The sequence below is a fragment of the Periplaneta americana genome, chromosome 2 (genome assembly GCF_040183065.1).
Source record: "Periplaneta americana isolate PAMFEO1 chromosome 2, P.americana_PAMFEO1_priV1, whole genome shotgun sequence".
Classification (NCBI taxonomy): Eukaryota; Metazoa; Arthropoda; class Insecta; order Blattodea; family Blattidae; genus Periplaneta; species Periplaneta americana.
The window spans coordinates 112385834-112401348 of record NC_091118.1 but is presented as its reverse complement, the minus strand read 5'-3'; the positions used below and the strand labels follow the sequence as shown (position 1 = coordinate 112401348).

General features: G+C 37.0%; 1 protein-coding gene across 1 annotated transcript in view; it reads left to right on the top strand.

The window, feature by feature from the left end:
- Positions 1-15515, top strand: part of Adck5 (aarF domain containing kinase 5) — an 86161-nt gene that overhangs the window by 56171 nt on the left and 14475 nt on the right. The window lies entirely within an intron of this gene.

The following is a 15515-nucleotide window of genomic DNA, read 5'->3' as shown; positions in this document are numbered from 1 at the left end:
ACAGGGGCAGCTATGTGAGAGCGAGCACCATCATGTAGCACAATAAGATGAGAATTCAGTTTACGATGCATAGCTGATCGTAAATGGTGTTCCAGAAAGTAACTGTAATATGCATCATTCACATGATTTCCCGCAGGAACTGAATGAGTGACAAGGACAGCGTCAAAATCATAAGCAACAATGAACATGATTTTAAGTGGATCCTGTTCTTGCTGATACTTTTTTGGCTGTGGAGAATCATTGTGTCGCCACTCATTTGATTGTCTCTTCAATTCTGGTTGGTAGCATCGAACCCAAGTTTCATCTAAAGATATGATATGTCGAAGGAAACACTCGTCTTCATGTCCATAGGGTTCTAAGTGAAATCTCGCTGTTTCCATTCTCTGCCACATGTTTTCCTCTTTAAGATTGTGTGGAACCTACCGAGTGCAGATTTTCCTCATCATATCAGGAGTAATTTCAACTTCTCTTGCTAGTTCAGTACAAATCCAACAACGGTGTTCTTCCAGCAGTGCTCTTACAGTGTTCACATGCACATCATCTCTTGGCGATTGCGGTCTGCCAGCTCCACATTTTTTATGAACATCTTCCCTCCCATTGCGAAATGCATGTGTCCACTTAGCCACGGTATACTGTAGTATGGTGAAGTCTCTCTACCACAAGCTTCCAGTAATGATGTATGGCATTGTGGAACATTCTTGCTTTTGCAATCTCAATTTTAATGAAGCATCTTTATTCGTATTTGCTAAACATTTTAGAGCACTACAGATAACAGTCTACAAATTAAACTCACTACAAATATATTATAAATGAGATTATTGTCTTCAAACTCACATCAGATGCTCTTCTTTCTCACTGTTATCAGCTTGCATCATTTACCACTGATAACGCCACATACAAACATTGTTGCCATAATTACTGAATGACCCATGTATTTGCTAAGCAAATATTTTATTTTTACTGATTATTTACTTAATTTCCATTAGTAAAAATAACAACTTTCATTTTATCCCAGCACTGATGAGTAGGCCTACTTTCATCCATCTGTTCTGAACGTTGTCTAGTAGTATTACCAGTTAAGTGGGATTTAGTTTAAATCACTTGCTATGACTGTTATGTAAGGTAGTGAATGGAAGACGAACTTTACTCGTATTTTCATTAACAGCTTGGTTGCCATGGTAACGTGATGTAGTAATGCAGACTGTTCAATACCTTTCAAGAATATTGAAAAGATTGCTGGGCACTTGCACTAGCCTGAAGGAAACCTTCCTTCCTCAGCAGCCCTTAATAGAGAACAATAGCCTGGCTGCCGACGCCCAGGTGAAAGTTATGGGATGTTGGAATTCAAGTCATGTCCAAGGCTGGAAAGCGTACGTATATTGTAGAAAGTTTTCTTTCGTTCTTAGCGTGTATAGCACATTATAAATATAATTATTATATTGGATAGTGTACTATTAGTGAATCTAGTGATTGTGTAGAGTACTTTGTATAGTTTGTATATATGACGTGTTTATATCCGGATAATTGTACAATTTGCAATTTATTAGAAACTACATTTTGTAGATTGAAACAGCGAAGATAAGTTACATGTTTTAAACTATGGAAAATCTACCAATGCACTTGACATCTGCGTAAGAAGGATGTTAAAAAATAATCGTATAAAATAATGTTTAAAAACACTTGGTTTTCCGATATCATACAACTACACAATAGTAGGTACAGTTAGTCCCAGCAAAAGTTCCTGGTGTTTCTGTTGGTCGACCAGCATCAGGTCCCCCACCCCACTACTGCCACTGTTCGCACCCGCAAACTCATGATGCTTCGCTGGATTAGAACTTACGTACTATATTATATTAATAACATTTGGCACTAACTTAATTCACATCACATCAGTCACAAAACCTATTCACTAAATTTTGTATTGTTTTTCTATTTAAATCCCTCTAATACTATGCTGATTACTGATTTAAACTCAAACTGAGATAATGTTAATAAGTCGTTTCCCTGAAAATATTCATATAGTTGTTCCAGTATGCAAGGCTGTACAATTTTTTGCCAATATGGGAAATAAGGGTATTGGCTATAGCTAGAGATTTTTTTTTATAAACTGGTATAATTTTAGTTATTTTAAGCACTTAGAGAAAACCCCTTCGTCAAGAGTAAAGTTATAAGACCTCAATATAGTTGTAAACTGTTTTGTAATACAGTATTTGTATTTTTGGATATGTCTAGATTAAAATCTCCAGAAATTATAATTTTATCTTTGAAATTTATCTATAAATATAAGAGAAGCTCTTCTACACTGTTAAAAACATATTTTTAACAGAATCAACGTGGTGTATACAGATACGATTAATTTAAGCTCTGATAGATACACTGCAGCCACTTCAAAGCCCTTCCTAGTATAGAATTTTCCTATAGCCTATCTGTTATTTCATAATTTAGATCTTCTCTAATGTAAGCAAATGACAGAGTCGTGAGATATGAAATTTTGGCAGAGTGCTCATCAATTGGTTTTGTACTATGGGGATTTCGATGCCTTAAAACCGGAGATATATTATCATCGTCACTATATCTATTTCCTTCAATGATGTGTTCCTAAAATTTCAGGTAGGCTACCAGTATCATCTCCAGCGCCAGGAATTTCTGTTTTTACTTGCTCTGTAACATGTTTTGCATGTGAGAACTATTATTTATACGTATATAAATAGTTATAATTTTTATAATCTGCATGACATTATCATTGACAATTGAATCAGTCATTTTAGAAAGGACTCTAGTCCGAAATCACAACCCCAATCAAATCTCCATAAAAATGGCCTTATTTCAGGAATGGGACACTTTGAAAAGTGTTCAGTTTTTGTACATCTTAATAAATCCATGAAATAATGTCTTTTCTAAGGTGTATTCAAGTATGACGAATACAACAGCATCCTATCAAAAATGGACTAGAGTCCTTTCTAAAATGACTGATTCAATTATAAAAAATAGGTATTTTCATGTAACTCATTGAACTCAGTATGTCACGAAAAATGTCGTAAATTTGTCTGCACTGACTAATTAATATTTATATTGCTCTATAATTTTTATTTTAATATTTAAAATATATCTATGGTATTTCTTTAGACAGTCTTAAGCAAGTTGGAGAGGAAGTCGGTTCGATTTGTGCAAGTCAGGGGATAGTAACAAGTAGCTGAGGCGTTGACCTGTGTTAAACCGATGAATAAATGTGCATAATAGTGAAATGGAGTACAGTACAGTGAAACAAGACCTAATGGCAATGAAGGAGAGCATGGCAGAGCTAAGAAAAAAGATGGAAGAAATTCAACTGGAAAACGAAAGCTTGTGAGATAAAAAGAAATAGATGGGAACTTAATGTGACAATTCTTGTTAAGATTACAAAAGAATGCACTTATAAAATATAACCTATATATATATATATATATATATATATATATATATATATATATATTAGTATTTATATGTATTAAAATGTACTAATAACAAATCGTTCCATGTCCCCCCTAAGACTGTTACACGCCCCCCCAGGTTGGGAACACCTGGTTTACATGATATTAGACATTGTGCCCAATGACCGAGGAGACATGTTCCTCTTACAGCAGCTCGGAGAGGCCGGAGAGAATGGGTCGAAGGCCATCGAAATTGGGGCCCATAACAAAGGTATTCAGTTCTATTCACAGATGAGTCACACTTCTGTTTACATCGTGACAATCAATGTATCCACATATGGAGAACGAGAATCCAGAAATAATCTGGATTTTGGGATAAATAAGTATACTTATGCAGGGTTTCCATAGAAATAAGGAAATTAATTTCCCTGACTTTCAAGACTAATTTTCCAGCATTTCCCTGACCAATGCATATACGCTTACATAAACTTTTTCGTGCTAAAAAAATTAAACGGCCTCCACCATCCCCATAGCCATCCAGCTCTATCCTTTATTCTTATCTTTAACCTTACTTTTTTGTAGTTTTTATTTATATTTAAATATAAAACATAAAATAAAATTTTTTCTGGATACAGGAAAAATAAATTAACAAAGTTGATGTAATTGTATCATCAGTAAGATACAATGAAAACATACAGTCATTGTTAATGATAAAAAATTAAATTAGGGAAAACTATGAAACTAAGCTATAATCAGTAACATTAGTAATGAGTTATGACCAGAAATTAAAAAAAAAAAAAAAAAGAACATACCTAATATAAAATTATACAAGCTATAAATTTTATAACTAATATTAGCATAGTTCTGTTCACTTTGTAGTCTCTTGTTTTCTTCTGCAATAAGTTAATATGAGCTGCAATAGCTTCTTCTTCCTTTTGCTTCTCTAATCTAATAATTTTTATTTTTCCCTCCAGTATCTTTATTTCCTTTTGTACGTTTCATTTTTCAGCTCTTCTTTTATCTTCTTCAATCTGATTGTAAGTTCTTTGAAGATACTCTTCATAGTGTCTTCGAAAATTCTTGTGTTATGGGGACCTTCTGTATAGATCCATAGTGTCTAATTGCATCATATACTTTCCTCTATGAAACAATACTTCCTTCATGTAGGTTTTCAACAGGAAGACTATTATTAACTAAGAAACCACTCTCAACTGTTGCATTACCATGTGGAAATATTAGACACAATTTCACAATGTGCCACAGCTCTAGATATTTTTGACTGCCGAGAATTGAAGGAAAAAAAGTCATCAAGTCGTTGAGATATGTCTAGAAACTTTTCCAAAAACTCTTTGAACTTTTCTTCCAAAACACAATGTGCTTTGGTGCACATGGAAGTATAGTGAGCTTTTCCTTTCTGTAACTTTGTTTTTATCATAGAGAATACCCAATAAAAGGTTAAATCTTAAAATTTACACTACACAATCTACACAATGTGTTTTTAACAAAGTGTTAACGAGAACTTTAATCAATGTTAAATCTTACTTTTCTTTGATCTGGTTGTTTGAAAATAATAATTGGGTTCAAGGAGGATAACCCTTCAACAGGTTTATATTTTAAAGGGCATTGCTCAAGTATCTTTCCTGTCATTCTTCTTAATATCTGCTGGTATTCTATTCTGAATTGAAGGATTTCAGCTTCAGATGCAGTCACTTCTCTATGAGATTTCTTAGTTTGAAATCCAATATCTACATTTCTTAATCCACGCAGATTTTCTTCATAATTTAAACCAAGACAAAGGAGCTTCTCAACTGTGATAGGCATTGCATTTCGTTTTACAAATTGTTCCATTACATTCTTGATCAGATTCTGTAATTCTGAGAATAAATAACGAGCAAGTGTACTTGAGGTTTGATATTTCCTCAAGAAAGGGTCACATTCAGATGATAGCATTTTAAAGAAGGAAAGTAATGTCCCTCAGTTAACCTTTATTGGAACGATCATCCAATATTCATATTTTTCACTGACTCTTAGTGAAATTCACAAAAATCCACTGACTCACGACATTATAAAAACAAATTCTCTGACTTTCTCTGACCAATTTTAATTTCCTTGACCTTCAATGACTTTCAAGGCCTGTGGAAACCCTGTTATGGTGGAGGAGGACTAATGGTTTGGGGAGTCATTAGCATTGGAGGTCGCATAGATTCTCTTTGTTGTCTGTATCAGATCCCTAACAGCTGTGAGGTATAGGGATGAAATCCTCACACTCATAGTCATTCCTTAAGCTGGAGCAGTTGGCGAATCCTTCATTCTTATGGATGATAATGCACGAGCACACAGAGGAGACATGGTATACAATATACTTCATGAACAAGGTATCCAGCAAATGAGCTGCCAGCTCGATCCCCAGACCTCAACCCCATTGAGCATGCTTGGGTGCTCTAAGTAGAAGAATTACAAGTTGTCAGGACCCTCCAGTGACCATACAGCAGTTAGAACACTACTTCCTGGAAGAGTGGCGACAAGTTAATCAAGAAAGCCTGACCAGCCTCATACTACCCTATAAATGTGAAGATGTTCTGGCCGTAGCAGGAAATCAGACCTCTTATTATTGGTTTGTTTGTAAAGTTTCATTTTATTGTGATGTACTGAAATACTTATGATATTTCCGTGCAGAAATTCTGCATTATCATATGTTGAAGGATAGCTGGAGCAGAGAAAAATTCTCTCCGACACCGAGACTCGAACCCAGGTTTTCAGCTCTACGTGTTGACGCTTTATCCACTAAGCCACACCGGCTTCCAGTTCCGATGCCGGATTGAATCCTCTCAGTTTAAGTTCCACCTCTTAGTTTCCATTTAGTGGCCAACCCTCATGCACTGTGTCACAGATGTGTGACAGTGGCACAATGTCCAACACATTATGTGCAGAGGTGCACTCATTACGAGTGACTAAGTGGTCTGGATCCAATGGAATGAACGCTGTCTTAAATCACTAAGTGATTATTTATGCATATCGTATTATTGTGATGTACTGAAGTACATAATTATGATATTTCCGTGCAGGAATTCTGCATTATCATATGATGAAGGATGGGTAGAGCAGTTGATTATTACGAACACTTCATGCAATTGAACTATCAATATTTTTCATTTGCATGAATGTTCATATTGAATGAAGAATATATTATGACTGTTATAAAGTTTTATGTATCTGATCAGTAAGTGTTATTATTTTGTTTCTAACAATAACAGCAGCATTTATAGGTTATGTATTACCCTGAGCTCAAATATCTACAGTGAATGTAAAAAGTATTTGCACAACGATTTTCTTACTACAAATTAAGACCTAAACGAAGTAATATTAACTCTTGGTATGAAATAAACTGTTCACGTATAATAAGAATGCATCATAGCAAATATACACAAGAAATTTTCATAATTTTGCGTTTAGCTTCTGTCACAGTTCAATAAATTGAATGCCTAACAAAATTACAGTGTAAAAAGTAATCGCACACTCAACTCTGTTGACAAATAGAAGCACTCATGTGGAACGCAGTAGGCACATGGTACTAAGGAAACGCTCGTAATGCATGTACCAAGTCAGTTTGATTCTAAAATCACAAATAGTATACAGATATCACGTCAAATGGGACGAAGAGGGAAAGAAACTTCTAAGGAAGAAAGGACTACTATCATTTGTCTGCGCAATCAATGTAAAACACTGAGTGATTGTAAATAGAGGTAAATCAACCATCAAGGAAATCATAGACAGACATGGGGAAAGAAAATCGAACGAAAATTTAAGGAGAAGTGGCCAGCAGAGAAAAATAAAATATACAGTGGCAGAGCAATCATACGAAAAATGAAAAAGAATCCACATATTAGTGCACCAAAAATTGCGGCAGAGATTCAGTGTGATCTCGGTATAAGTGTATGTGACATACAATCCGAAATTACTTAAGGAGCAGTGAATACCATGGTAAAATCGCCTGTAGGAAATACATCAGTAAAGTTAATAAAAATAAAAAAATTAAACTTCCCTAAAGCAAATCTTAACTGGCCCCAAGAATTTTGGAACTGAATGCTTTTCATTGATGAAAGTAAGTTCAATATACAGTATTTCAGTCTGATTGGAGAAGTTTTGTGTGCAGAAAAAAAAAATCTTCGTCCCAAAGTCAAATATGGTGGAGGCAGAATACTAGTATGGGGCTGCATAAGTTCAGTAGGAGTGGGGACATTGGCTTTTATAGAGGGCAATATGGATCACCAATGTTACATCAATATTCTGAAGGGTCATGCAGTGCCTAGTGCCGAAAATTTGGGCATAACAGACAATTTCATATTCATGCAAGACAATGATCCCAAACATACGGCTCACAATACTCGATTGTGGTTTCTCTATAACATCCCTTCATACCTTCAGACATCTCCCCAGTCACCAGACATCAATCTAGCACTTAGAACCAGGCATATTACCAGCAAAGAGTCTCTAAAGGCTGCAATCATAGAAGAGTGGAACAGCATTCCAGAAAGTATTACTTCAAATTTAGTTAATTCTATGGTCAGAAGGTTAGAGGCTATTGTAAAATGCAAGGGCTACCCTACAAAGTATTGAAACTGAAAAGGAACTCACTAAAATATGACCAGTGTGCGAATACTTTTTGCTCCTATTTTTATTTGGTATCATTGTATTTTAATCAAATGGAATGGTCTATTTTGAGAACTGTGCAATTAATTTGGTGTTTATATTATGGCATCCATCTGGAATATTTTGGTCGCGTCGGAGAGTTTCGCGCGTGTCTGGCAAGAGGGAGGGCCTGGGGAAACGAAAACACGAACCCCTGATGCTAGCCGCGGTGCGGAGTGAGGGGGAAGAAAAAGTGACTGTGACTGGGCAGAAGTAAGGAAGCATCTGGAGACGGATTGTTGTGGAGGTCCAGAAGCTTCGCAACGCAGAACATTCTAGATGTTCATGTTAAATAAAGAACACTGTGAGTTGCCGACGAGAATCAGTCAGTTAGTTAGGCCATGTCTCAAAGCTCAAGTCCATACTACACACTAGTGACTAGCAACTAGGTGTATTGTAAACTACACACTAGGGAGCTTCGGAAATGTATGCTTGAAACATGGCCTTCTTTATAGACTATTTTTCTAAAAACCAGGACATCACGGTACAGCACTGAATTAAGAAGGCAGTGTCCTAATGCAGTTTCATTACGAGTTATGTGGAAAAGATAAGGGCTTAATATATTACAATAATGTTTAAAACATTGTACAGAAGGTACTAACAATGTCAGTGTTTAAAGTTAACGTTTTATTCTACATTATATTTATATTATTTCACTTCCAAAGCATTTTCGGATTTCATAACCCCGATTTCTGATGAGGTATCCATGTTTGTTTAGTGAACAAGTCAACAATCAATCAAGCATTTTCGTTTACTAACTACTATGGACTCGATTGCTCTGCACTATGTAGCTTTGGATCATAACTTCTGATACCACATCTGGCTATTTAGTTAACAATCTAGTTCACTTCAGCTGAAAATGTAGCTTTGAGACACGGCCTTAGTCTTCGGAAGTCAGTCTACAAGTGAGTCTTCGAGCGAGCAAGGAAGCCAGCCTTCGAGAGGATCTGGAAGACCGGAGTTCGACGTGCACAGAACCGCAACTGGGAAGGCTCGAGTTCAACGTGTCATGGACCATAGCCGGAAGACCGGGGTTCAAGGTACAGTGAACTTGAGTGAGTCCGTAACTGTGACAGTGGCCAGGCGAGGGCGACGTATCCGGAGGATCTGACAAGGGAAGTATCACACCCCACATGCCGAAACTTACCTCGAAACTTTGGTGACATAACCGATGTGCTACGAGAAGATCACGTGCAAAACATTAGCTGCCTGTTTCCACTGCAAGGCCCTGAAATCGAAGCTGGAATCCTTCTGTGGCCAGACGATAACGCGGCGCAGCTGGACATCCCTGCCTCTTTGGCGAGCGGAGTGGAGTGCGTGTGTGAAATGGAGTAAACTCTCTCGCGTCCCATCTTCTCAATGAAGTATAAACAAGAGACAGAAGTGACTGGTATCGATTGAATGTTGAAAACAATTCTTTTCGGCACCATGCACAACGAATAAACACATCATTGTCACATTGATCTTCACATTGTTTTTTCGTCGTTTTAAGACAATATTTGAAGGGTACTACAAATTCAGGAGGTAGTTCTGCGTTATATCTGCATGCAAACCAAGAATACCTTATCATATCCCGGAATGGTGGAGATGAAAATTGAAAATGGATAAATGATTGCAATTTAAGTATGGTGTCCCTGTGAAAAACTTCGGCGTGGATATCTTCGCGTGTCGCTATTTTTTCTGATAAGCAGCGGTAAAGGGCTTTCCACTGTCTGAAGAAGAACTTATCAAGCGGTTGGCTTTTTCCCGTAGTACCAGGAGGAATCTGGAGCAGTTCGATGGTCTTGCCTGGAGGAATATCTTCAATACAAGTTGTGTCACTGTACGTGGTCCATGAGTCAAACAACAGAGCATAGTTTTCGTCAGAGAATGGGAAGAAGGCTTCTTTAAACCATTGCTTCAACTCTTTCTTTCCCATTTTACCTGATTTTGTGGCAGTGACAATGATGTTATCGGTTTGAAACATCCTTTTGGACACTATTGGACCAAACGTTCCTGTAGGCTCCTGTAGCACGATAAATAATTTCGGCAACAAAGAGCCATCCATACTTATTGTGGGCATGATAGTGTATGAATATGTCAGTGCACTGACTGATTGAGCTATTGTGTGTGTATCTCTTCCCAACAAATGACAGTCCGTTTAGATTGCAATTAGCGTTCAAATCCACTTTGATCCGTGTTGTAGATAGAGGAGGTTGTTTAGTACATAAAACATGCTCTGGCAGTCTCCAGAAATGCCTCTACAGCCTTAGCCTTGTTGTTTCATTGTGAATACGGGAACAGGATATGAATTTTGTTACTTTCCTGCTCCTAATCTAATACCTTATCTTGAAACGACTTATCCAAGAGTGAGATGCAAAGAAATCCTTATTTTTGATGACAAGTCCTTGGGAAATTTCCAAGGCCCACAGTCGCAGGTCTTCGTCATTCACATTTTTCTTTTCTCTTCTAGCATGTTCAAAACGAGTAAATAGTTTTTCATACATAAGTTTTCTTTATGTTCTATGGGATATGTCGATATATTTTCCACTTGTTTTTTCCATGAATACAGTTGTCGCTCTGATGTAACGCGATGAAAGTTCCTGCGAACGTATGATATTGAATGGCGCTTTTTACCACCTTCATTCAGCCAGAATTGCACAGCTTTCCTCTTGTAATCCATGCTGATACCTACATTTACAATTTTTACAGGGCTTGGGACATAACTTGAACTGGACGATTTGCAGGGGGACTGACTATTCAAATCACTGGCTTCTGGGGGATTCACTGTCTGACTCGAATATCGAACTCGGGCCTGCAACATTACCTGTGGCAGGAGCAAGGGTCTTGCTATTGGTATCACTATCACTCGAATCACATTCACTTCCTTCACATACATCGAGAGTTGTCTCCTCATACTGGTCCACTCCTGTACAACTATTTTGAATCAGTTCAATAATGAACTGGGCCATTTCCTTTTCTTTCGCGTTTATGTTTCCCGAAGACGAAACACCATTCTTACGGAAATAACTCTTGGCAAACTCAAGTATATTAACCGGATTTATGTCTTGTTGCGTGGAACTCATTGCGACAGTTCTACTTTCTTAAACAACCCTCAACTTCGTATTGGATACATTATAGCTCGCACTTTCACGATTACCGAAAACCAATGGGGCGTTGCTGTCTGTTTTGACGTGTGTATGTAGGTGAGCCGATGGAAGTACTGTCTCTTCCAAGAAGATGAACAAATGAGGACATTGCTGTGGAAATAAAGAACGTAGCAAGAGAAAAATTCGAAGCTAATTAAACACGCAACATATTATGTTCACGAATGAAATAATAATACAGTGCGATACAAGACACGCATTCACATGCAATGGAACAAACTAAAGTCGTAATGTAACTATCACAACGCAAGACTGATTCTATCGATGTCATTTCTCTTCCGACTGTACTCTTGAATATCATTAAAGTTATCTCGTGACCTTTCCTGTCGCCCGCTCTTCCTTATCGCAGTGTTTGATTCGCATTCCTTCCGTCGGTATTCCATCCTTGCGAGACCTATAATCCTGTAATCGTCCGCTTGTATTACTGACCTTGACTCACGTACGTCTGTTCGCTGCTGATTGCCACCCACCGCTCCAATGGCTTGCATACAGGAAGGGCTGTCCATTCCAACTAGTATCCACTTCCCTATTACTTACATGCAAAATTCCGGGGTTTATTTCGGGACCTTGCAGTGGAAACAGGCAACTAATATTTTACACGTGGCCTTCTCGTAGCACATCGGTTATGTCACCAAAGTTTCGAGGCTAGTTTCGGCAAGCTGGGTGTGATACTTCCCTTGTGAGTTCTATGTGCAGTGAACTTGAACAGTGAGCTAGAAGAACTAGCCAAGGCAAGCAAATTGTGAACTGAGAACTGACAGTTTTGTTCTGCTCTTAGTAGTGCTTTGTGAACATTAAATGAAATTAGGAGTACAGCTCGCGCAAAAGATCTGAAAGCCTGGCTGACATCACAGGGGTGAAGCGGGGGGCAGAGTGCAAACAACAACAAATACGCTCTAAATATCTAACTGAAAACATCATTGACCTCTTACTTTGAGCTGCTAGTCAGAGTCTTCAAGCTCTGTTTTATTCCTTCCATTTATCGTCACAGCTGAAATCACCTCCATCGTCGTCACATAGCTGATACCACCGAGATTTATGATAATTGGGTCTATGACGTCATCAACAGTACTTCCCGGTTCATATAATCTTGTTCTTTTTTTTTTTTTTTTTTTCACAAAGAAGACGCCAATCGAGTTCAGTCATACTGTTAAATTTCTGCTCACATAGTTCTTTTTTCTGAATTTAATTTACGATCTATGTTTCCGGAAGCAGCCCATTTCTTCACTATCGACGAAACATTCTCGATCGGGCTTAATTCGGGGTGATAAAGGGAAAATATAAGTGGGATATGCCCGGCACTTTCAAGAATTTCCATAACAATAGGTCTATTTGCAACTTATAAACACTTAAACTAACTGTTTATACACAATTGAAATGTTATATACATACACGCATTCTAACTCTATATACACGATTTAAATAACCTATATAATCTATATACACAATTTAAATACCAATACCAAATATACACGCACGCACTTTAACTCTATATACACGATTTTTATGGTGCAGTATTACACACACTTAAAAATGCTACAACTGAATACTTCCGTAACATAATAGAGAGAGAGAGAGAGAGAGACTACTATACAAGCGCATATTATAGCGAGCAAGCGACTGACAAAGAGAGAAATGTTTTGCAAGTGGAATGTAGTGTGACAATAAACCGTTATCTACCGTTTAAATTTCAACGGTCTCGAAGCTTTCAGATCTTTCGCGCGAGCTGTACATTGTTCTTCTCAATAATACAGTGTATTGTCATTGTCGTCGAGTGGAGTGCAATTGTGTTGCTGTGTTGAGTGGAATACCCATTGTTGTAGGATGAATTATTAAGAATAAAAGTCACATTGTTGATAGGTGTGGTGGTCAAAAGTTGAATAAACGTTACAATATGTAAACAAATAACAGAGAATGTATATACTTGTACGTAACTTGTGTTCATGTCTAAAAAGTTGAGAGTATAGTATTTGAAGCACATTTATTATTGCTATTTATTTTTATTGCCTACCGTGTGAATACTTTTTACATTCACTGTATCATTTCGTATAAAAATTATCCAGTTCTTTATCATGTTGTGAATTATATTATTCTTATAGTTTTTCTTCATTTGTTATTCAGAAGGTATACATAATAAATGAAATAATTTATTATATATTGGTACCGTACGTAAATAAGATGAAGGTACTGGACTCGCATTTGGCAGGTCCTGGGTTTAAATGTCGGAGTCTGCCAATATGATAAGGATTTTTAAGTGCTTTCCTCGATCATGAAATAACTAGGAATCTATTTATTTAAAATGAAAATGCCAGATTGTTCCCACTTCTACTACAAGAAATACATATACAGATACAGTTCCGCAAGATCTAATGGTGGGTGTCTCAGATATGGCCACTAGATGGCAACACACAAAATTAAAAAATTCCATGTATCATTTCCAACAGACAGTCACAATATGATTTATCATTCAAAACAACTATAAATAAAACCTTTACAAAAACCAAGTTTCTTTTTTTTTTTCTGGGTTGCACACAGAATAGAATTTTTCATTATCTCAAAAGACATTTGACTTCATTTATACAATAAACTTATTTGATTTAAATAAATATCGTACATGTAATTATTTTTTTTCACAAATTTGCACAAAACAACTATAGGTCTACTTATATTGCAATCACCTCTAATTAATACGTATTACTTTTCTGAAATCTGAATTAAAAATGATGTAAAAGTTGAAAGATTATGAGACACTGAGTGCGGCATAATCCATGGTGTGACAGCCCATGAAGGGCCAAGGCTGACCAGCTGACTGTTGGCCTCGAGTCTACATGCCTCAGCAGAGGTGAACGATCATCGAACCAGAACGGAGGTATCGTGTTATTAACATTATGATTCCCCCAGCCATGATAGTTGGTTTTCATAACCAGATTTCACTACTCCAAATTAAGCACGATGCTGGGCATTACTGGTTCCAGATACTGGCCGAAAGCTCATGAGAAAATACCTTCCCCATGATGACTCGAACCAGCACATTCCGTAATGTAAGTCTTAGGCAGGATGCCTTAGACCACAATGCTGGTGCAGGACGATAACTGCGTATCTCCCCCCTTTTTAGTCTAAACCAGTAGTGTCAGAGTTGTAAGCTCCAATACCAGTTGTGGAGCTAGATCGAAGCTTGAACTTGCTTATGTCTGTGGAAACACCGAAGCATGCAACCAGTCTAGTGGAATGCTCCGCTCCGTTTAGTCCCTGTCTGACATCGCTGGTCTAAACCTTTAAAATCTTTATTCATTGTTCATCCATGCATAAAAATGAATTTACTGTGAGTGACCAATACAAATTTTTTAACAAGAATGGCTCTTTATTACCTGTTTTTGCTGCAGTGGGTTAATTGTACAAAGTTTACAATAAAAATTATAAATAATTCTGTGTATAATAACTTCTCTTTTTAAAACACTTTTTCTCTTAATACTGACTTCTTCTTCCCAGTTTTAAGTTTATTTTATGTAATAAAATGATCACGAATAAAAGCACTAGCTTTTGTTTGAACTGGGTCGCCATTATGTGTTTTTGATTGAAAATAAAAATAAATTATATTTCATGTCCATCACTTCTGGACAAATTTACTCGTAAGTACTGAATATGAACAAAATCCGTCTAATAATTTAGAAGAAATCGCTGGCATACAGACAGACAGAATGACCAAAACCAGTCTTTCGGTATCAGGGAACTGAAAAAGAGTATTTCCGTGAAAATCTCGAAATTTATTTTTGCAGCATCACGATACTTTCTTTTTATACTTTGTATATTGTAATGAGAAAGTAAAAAATACAACTTAAAGCAATGTAATACAGTACAAAATAATAAGTAAAAGGTAAAGGTAAAGGTATCCCCGTAACATGCCATGAAGGCACTTGGGGTGCATGGAGGTAGAGCCCCCACGTTTTCCATGACCTCGGCACTAGAATGAGGTGGTGTGGTCGGCATCACGCTCTGGCCGCCTTTTACCCCCAGGAAAGACCCGGTACTCAATTTTATAGGAGGCTGAGTGAACCTCGGGCCCATTCTGACAAAATAATAAGTATTAAGCTTAATATCTGTTTATTAACAACAGCAGCTTTGCAAAAATTAACACGAATGGACTGTTTAGTCAGCAATTTACACATGATAAGGTTCTATAATAGACACAGACACAATCTACAGGATAAAACATAAATGATTGGAATAAGTCTAAGCATCTGAGTATTAGCAACAGGTAACCAGTGTGTTT